Source organism: Saccostrea echinata, unplaced genomic scaffold, assembly GCF_033153115.1.
Source record: "Saccostrea echinata isolate AGI-Se365-2 ecotype Australia unplaced genomic scaffold, CSIRO_AGI_Sech_v1 ptg000001l, whole genome shotgun sequence".
Taxonomy (NCBI): Eukaryota; Metazoa; Mollusca; class Bivalvia; order Ostreida; family Ostreidae; genus Saccostrea; species Saccostrea echinata.
The window spans coordinates 48,263,431-48,271,770 of NW_026889750.1; the positions used below are offsets into that span (position 1 = coordinate 48,263,431).

The window sequence follows — 8,340 nt, forward strand, 5'->3', positions numbered from 1 at the left end:
ATATATCTTGACTCTTTAATATCGGGAATGAAAAAGCAAGTAAACAACGATCTGTAAGATAACATGCCATTCTATGAATAGCTATATGGTGTCATCCTTTATCTTAAGCAACTGCAAAATATGTGATGTGTCGAAAGGGGATGCTCACTCCTCCATGGCACCTGATCCCACCTCTGATGTTTTTTAGAGGTCAGTGTTTGCTTTGCTCCCGATTCGTATTGTTTCAAGGACATTTGAACTTGATTACTGTTCATTATCTACACATTTCACTTCCTATTGCTTTCTGAACAACCCTTGTACTTGAAGAAGTACTGTGTAGTAATACCGACTTTAACATTTTTCAGACTTTGGCCCTCTGGCTGATATTAGTGTCTTAGGTGAAACAGGGTGTGATATAAAAAAAGGGTAAGTATTATTATTTTTATTACATACTTAACAATAACATACAGAACACCTACTTCAGCATCACTGATTATTACATTTTCAACCGTGAAATACTGTCATTTATGTTTTGTATAAATGTGATATATTGTCACTGTACGAAAGAATATCTAAGTGATATTTGTCACAGTTTGAAAGAATGCGCGACAAAACTCTCGCTTTTCTTTCCCTTCACGAAGAGAGTTGTCTGTAAGTAAAAAAAAACCCATTCTGGCAGAGACTAAAATTGCCAAAGTTTCTTCAAACATGTTGTTGAATTCCATATTTACAATGTTTTTAAGGTCACAATCGCTAAGCTTTGACGTCTCAATCACTCAACTACAACGTCACAACCTTTGAAACTGTGTTACAAAGAGACAGATGCATAGGGAATGTAAAGAAAATGTAAACAGAAAATTCAATATTTTGTAGTTGAATATGGATTTTTTTTCACTCGTGAGACAGGATTTTTTTTATATTTCACTCGCGGTTTGCACCTCTGAAAATAAAAAAAATCCTGTCTCACTTGTGAAATGCATTCCATGTCTAACTACAAAATACTGAATATCCTCTATCCATCTTATTATATCAAATAACTGATTTAAAATCAAATACAGTAATTAAAAATTCAAATACAGCAACCTAACAGAGAATATGAACGAAAACTAGGCGCATTATTTCAACTACTGTTTTCAAGGTTTAAAGGGGGGGGGGGTGATATAGATCCATTTCAATCCTAAAGTTCCATATGCCTGCATTGACTGACTGTTAAGTCGGCCAATGCCTGCACTGACATACTGTGTAGTCGGCCAATGCCTGCATTGGCTGACTGTGTAGTCGGCCAATGCCTGCATTGACTGACTGTTTAGTCAGCCAATGCCTGCAATGACTGACTGTGTAGTTGGCCAATGCAGGCATTTACTGACTAAGTAGTCGGCTAATGCCTGCATTGATTGAATGTGCCATCGTTAAATGCCTGCATTGATTGAATGTGCCATCGTTAAATGCCTGCATTGACTGACTGTGTAGCCAGCCAATGCCTGCATTGACTGACTGTGTAGTCACTTAATGCTTGCATTGACTGACGTTGGAGTCGGTCAATGCCTGCATTGACAGACATAATAATTCAACATACGTGAAGCCTGCATTCACACTACGTAGTCTTGAAGCTCCTGCATTGAAGAATTGAGAGATGTTTATAATCTGCATTTGCATATAGTTGTGCAAGTTGTATGGCATTTCAACAATGCAGGTAAGACGAAGGAAAATTTAAAAAATATTTTCAGGAAAAACCTCTCGATCTGGAATTTCAGTAAAAAAATTTTACCAATTCAGCTACATTCTGCTCAAATTTGAAAAGTGAAATTTTATCATTTCAATTTTGTGCTTCAGGACAAGTTTTGTAATTTGAAGAATGAGCCATTAATAATCAAACCTTGAAAAGATGATATTTGAATAAAAAAATAGTTTAGACAAATAAAAAAATTAGTTGAGACTCTGTTATGTCTAGTTTCATCCATACTTGGCTTCAGAGCATCGTTGAGTAATGGGGATTCAACATTTTGCAAACGAGGGCCCTAAAAGCTGATACAGCTATGTGAATTCACAGCATATTGTGTATCCACAAAATCTGTATTTATTACTAACTATGTAATAAATTTAAAAATACATTCCCGGAAATGTGCACACATTTTATTTTGTCGTTAAAGATATTTAATATTACTTATTTTATTTTGTCGTTAAAGATATTTAATATTATTATTCCTTATGGGCTTATATTATTCCATACTACTTATTCTGAATACGTTTGAGTTAAGTGTTATTGTGTGCGTACAATATAATTTTTTCATAAAGGAATATAAGCACTCACACTCAAAGACACACTGAGAGACAGTCTGATGTTATATATTGTCAAGTGGTAGCAATGACATTAAAATATTTTAGTTCAAACTTTCACAATTAACTCTCCATATTCTATCTGTCGTCAAGTCCCTGGCTACAATTATTTGCTCGGTTAATCCTAAATAAAGTTGAAATTTAAACAATCGCAAACCATTGAGAATGAAATCCTTTGAAAACTCAATTGAATATTCTCCAATTTTTGTACAGCCTTCTTCGTTGCAATATTTTACTTCATCATTGGAACGATATATTTCAAAATTTGCCAAACAAGAAGTGGAAGACAAAAATGTCTTTTCTATGGTGGGTTTTCCCATTTCTAGTTCTTGGTTTTTCCTTATCAGACAATGAAACACATCTGTGCATACAATTTCTCCACCCTCCTTGTAGAATTTATGACTCTCTGGATGTTGGCCTTCAATAAAAAGAACGTCTGTTGCGATGCCATAATAAGCTGTGCTTTTCCGTGTGTTGCCTTGTATTTCCGGTAGATCTCGTCCTTCCTTTAGTAATCGTCGTATCCTACCTTCAGGACTATGACCAAACAAAACAGCGCCTTTCATCACTGCAATACTTCCATCTGGCGGATTTTTAACTTTTTTGTCCGGAAATTGATCTTTGATCGCCTTTAGCACTAATGGACATTCGGAAAACCCACCTACGAGTAAAATTGTATCAATTTCAGCAACATCGGCGTTCTCAAAAAGACCAACCAAAGGCTGTACAACCTTTTTAATCGGACTATTAAAAACAGTTTCAATTAAAAAGTTTTCAGAAAACAAAAGTTTTGCAAGTTTTGGAAGTGTGTTTACTTTTTCTTCCAATCCCATCTCTTTTAATCGCGAACATACTGATTTCTTTTTAGCCTTTTTGAATACACTGAACGAGACTCCCATATTGGAGAAAGTTACAGTCTTTTCTTCCTGACGGTTCTGTATCCCTATCCCACGTTTCTTTGTTTCAAAACTTCTTAACAGTTCTAACCAGTCACAGGGTGCTTTTTTCTTCATTTTGTCAATTACGTCGTCTCCAAATATATTTTTCATTAGCTTGACGAATAGTTCATCGACGTTAGTGCCTCCCACAGCATCCCCCGAGGCACAATGAAGTTCTCGCAAGTATCCATTCCTTTTTATTTCGTAGGATGTTACATCAACAGTACCTCCTATTAAAGTAGTACATGTAAAATAAATAATTATAACTGTCTTGGATATAAAGAATATTTCCTAAGTTTAAAAAATTCAGCGATACTTACCGGCTTATAATGATACAGTGTTACATATCCTTCATGTTTATGCTTGAAACATTGTGTTTCTTACATAGTCTTGTAAATATGATCCGAAGATTCGTATTCATCTTATTTTAACCCCTACCTCCACAGTCCACAACCATGAATTTTTTGCCAGGTTCAAACGCCTCGATGTTGATGACATTGATTTCACTTGTAAGCGATATTTGTTTACAGAGTAGAGCTGCAGACTCTGGTTCTAAAGCCAAAACCAAGTGCTCGTCTTTGATACCGGCCTTAAACAAAGATAGGAGTAGGGAAAGGCCTTAAGTATAGCTTTAACAGAAATATATTTTCATAAGGATATCTCTTTCAATACTATTAAAAACATTATCATAGTTGACATACACAATGTAAGGTCCGCTCCAGGATGAAATTGGGTCAGTAGGTAGGTGAGAAAATATTTTTTCTCAGAAAATTTCAATTTCATTGCTAATTTTTTAAAATCTGTTTTCCAGAATTCATTAAAAAAATTACTGCTTCCTGGAGGTTAAAAAAAGTTTTCAGCTAGGCCATTTTTAGCCAGTCGGTCGGGAGAGAGCAAACAAACTATTTTTTTAAAGGTGGCCTAATATTCTTGAAGAGACACTACGATGCACCGTTATCTTTTCTTTTTTTTTATGAAATTCAATATCATAACCAAACTAACAGTTTACCATTTCTCAAAATATTTCTCTTCATACTGCTTACCTATTCCCACTATGGAATTTCCAGGGGTACGTGTTTTATGCTCTCTTCAAAACTTTGTATTATTTATACTATTTATAGGTTTGTTTTTTTAGATTGATCACTGTTCGTTATCGTTACCCTTTTCGTTACAAAGTCTAAAGAGCTGAATCCACTCAAAAAATATGTTGCTTATCAGCTCTATACCCCTTTCTCAGCAAATCTATTGTAGATTTTCTTGCAAACTTCGGTTCCTCTGTCTTCAGAAATCGTCTCCCCCCTAATCGAGAATTCAGAATGGAAAACACTTAAATTCACAAAAAATCAATTCGGACTGTTGGGTTGATGTTATACCCGCTCTAAGCCCAAAATGTCTAACTTGAATGTAGTTGATTCTGCGCAGTGGGCTGAAACTTTGTCCCGATGTAGCAGCAGCAAAACATGGATGTGAGGGTCATTATGATGCATTGATACATATACTGTTCAAAAAAGGAAACACATAATAGGGAGAATACCTAATAGGGAGAGTCTGACACATCTGTTTCTTATTTGGATATTTTACTTGATAAAGACGTCAATGGTAATCTAACAACCAAGCTTTATGATAAACGTGTTGACTTTAACTTTTCAATCGTCAACTTCCCTTACTTATGCAGCAATATATCTTCATCACCTGCATGCGGGGTTTATATCTCTCAGTTGATTCGATACGCAAGAGCAAGCTCTACGTATGTACAATTTCTAAAACGAGGTAAATTATTGACAAACAAGTTGATGAGACAAGAATACATGTATCAGCAGTCTCGTTTAAAGTCATCATTTCGTAAGTTCTATGGTCGAAACAATGACCTTGTCATCAAATACAATTTATCATTGCGTCAAATACTGACTGACGTTTTTCATACTAATTGTTAGGCCATTATTTACACACTGAATTGTCGATGGATTTTTCCGTTATTCCTCATCATAACAAGGAGCACACGGCGGGTGTGACCGGTCGGCAGGGGATGCTCACTCCTCCATGGCACCTGATCCCACCTCTGCTGTTTTGGAGGTCCATGTTTGCTCTGCACCTATTTTGTAATGTTTAATGGACTTTTGAGCTTGAATACTGCTCGTTATCTCCATATATTTCATGTGGATTGTGGGTTGACATTTCAAATCGAAAAATTGAAATAACAAGTAGTACCCGAGTCATTTTCGAATGGTCTCCATACGAATATTTGTGAGAATGATTTAAGAATATATATATATATTTGAATACCTGTAAAGCAGCTTTTCTCATGAACTGTTTAGCTTCATCTGACCAAATAGCAGGAACAGTGAGTACCCATAAGATATCTGTAGACCACGAGGAAGCTTCTTTTTCTTCACCTGTTATACATGTTTTAAAGGTCAGATCTAGTCGACCCGTTCTTCAATGATACATATATTTTTCCAAGAATATGTTATTGAAGTATTACAATCTAAACAAGGTACATCACCAGGCATTTGTGCAAGATACCAGAGGATGTTATTTACTATATAATCCTATTGGAAATCACTATCATTGTCAATATCACAATTTTTTATGTCTTTATCTACATATACATATACATTTTGAAAACAGTTTAAAAATTACAAGATAATGATAATTTTGATTGATTTGTTGCATATTATGAAGAGATACAAAATAAACATTCGACGAACGAGTCGTCAGAACTTAATTAAGTTCTATTGTTATGAGCATTCCGTCCATTAAATGAAAAGATTTAGTCTCGATGAGTAAACTAACTAGGCACTTCCAAGTTGATGAATATTATAAATATAAAAAAAAAATTAGTGATTTGATGTTATGAACATTTCTCTGGTTTAGAGCATAATTTTGGATTTCTCCATATATGTTTGATTTGGGGGAATATATATATATGTAAAATGTGCTTTATAAATAAAAATTAATTTCATTACAACATGTATTGGTAACGATCCTCTAATAAAACTTATGTCCAAATAACTGTATCTCACTTCCATTCTCAATGACCGTGTAGTATAGGACAGCGCCGCGAGAATTCCATCGGCATCGAAAGCAAGTTTTAAACTTGCCTAGATAGCCGAGCGGTCTAGCACGCTGTTCCTGTACTGCTAGGAGACAGATTCCGTAGGTCGAGAGTTCAACCCCGGGCTGGGGCGGAAGTGGGTATCCTTATAAAAGTGAATTTCTCTGTGTTTTCTATATATATATATATATATATATATATATATATATATATATATATATATATATATATATATATACCCGTTCTGAAATTACTGCATAAAGTTCCTTCTGAACTTTTCCCTCCATCTCTCATATTTTTGTGATCATATTCTGATGTGACTTGGATGCTTGCATGATCTTCAGGTCGCAAAGTAGTTCTCTCTAATAATTCTTCAAAGTTCTTTTTAAGAAACAATATAGCCTCCGAAAAAACTTTTAAGGCTGGTAGTTTTTTCTCCATTTTCTGCTTCCAATTTCAGGTTCCTTAACCTTTGATTTCGTACCTAAAGAGAAAGGAAAAGAGCTATCCTTGTTTAAAAGTGCAAAATTTAAAACGTTTCTTATATTAAAGAAAAGTTAATGGTAACCTAACAACAAAACTTGATGATAATCGCAATGACTTCAACTTTCCTTTCTTAAACTTTCCTTATTTATGAAGCAATATACCCTTATCACTTGCATATGACGTTTAAGTCTCCCAGTTGATTCAATACGCAAGAGCATAATCTACGTACGAACAATTTCTAAAGCTAGGCAAGCTATTGACAAACAAGTTGATGAAATAAGGATATCAACAGTCTCGTTTGTTTGCAAATTCTATGGTCGATGACATTGTCAGCAAATACAATCTATCAATGTCGAATGCTGACTGACCTTTTTTTCTTACTAATTGTAAGGTCATTATTGACACACTGAATTGTCTACGTTTTTCCCGTTTGTCCGATCATGACAAGGAGCACAAGGCGGGGGTGACTGTTCGACATGGAATGCTTACTCCTCCACTTGATCCCACCTCTGATGTTTTAGAGGTCCGTGTTTACTCGGCTTCCGATCTGTATTCAATGGACTTTTGAGCTTGATTACTGTTTGGCATCTCCATAATTTATTCAATTGTCATTATCTATTTCTCATTTTTTGTTTAAGGGTTTTTTTTATGACAAATGTTATTTAAAATGATGAAAAAAGATTTTCATGAAGTCGTCAGTTTCGATATCACAGAATATGGGTTATTATTTTTTAAGAGAAGACAATCAGTTTTTAAAACCACTTTTGTTTATATCGCAATATATTTTACATAATGATTATAAGATATTAAAAAGAATTTGTATATTACCCCGGCAGAATCCTTGAAGAGTTTCATTTTAAATCTCCGGAAGAAAAGCCAATCATTAAAACTGTCTTCTGTTGTTCCGTCTTTTTTCATCACGTCCTCGTTGCTATTGACTTTTTCATCATCACTGACCCTATCATTCTGTGTTGATTGAGCTTCCTCTGCCAAAGAAGCATACTTTCTCTCAGCGTCATATCCAAAAGCATTAAATTGTCCAGCTTTGTCAAAGAGAATGCACGTGGGAGTTTTAAGGGTGCCTGCTCCTTCGTTGAACCAGGTTGGGTTTGACGTGATTTTCAAAGGGTTTTCCTCATAGACTGTTCGCATTGAATAGGCATATCCACTGAACGTAGTCCCAAAATCAATGGCACAGACAGCAGGCCATAGTCTGACTTCATCACCCATATCTAACACTTAGCACTTAATGCGGGATTGCTCGAGTAAAAAGAAATGACACAGTTGTTCAAACGAAGTATCAAATGAAAGAAAATGGAGATTTTACATAATCACTTTAATCTACCACTGGTAGAATATTGTCAGAATACTTCAGTTGTTAATTTTCCTGTGATCACTTTCATGAATCTGTAAAACTTCTTTTGTGATTATATGCTCAACTCTTTTACGTGAATATAAAGGGATTGAAAAGCTTTACAGGCATTGATTAGACATTTTAGGAGTAAAATTGTCATTGCAATGACTAAAGAAGACGTTTTCAGAGAT

The 8,340-nt window shown here is 34.9% G+C and overlaps 1 pseudogene; it reads right to left on the minus strand.

The window, feature by feature from the left end:
• Nucleotides 1-2,360: 2,360 nt before the first annotated feature.
• LOC133198064 (heat shock 70 kDa protein 12A-like) lies at nucleotides 2,361-8,025 on the minus strand (annotated as a pseudogene).
• Nucleotides 8,026-8,340: the final 315 nt, after the last annotated feature.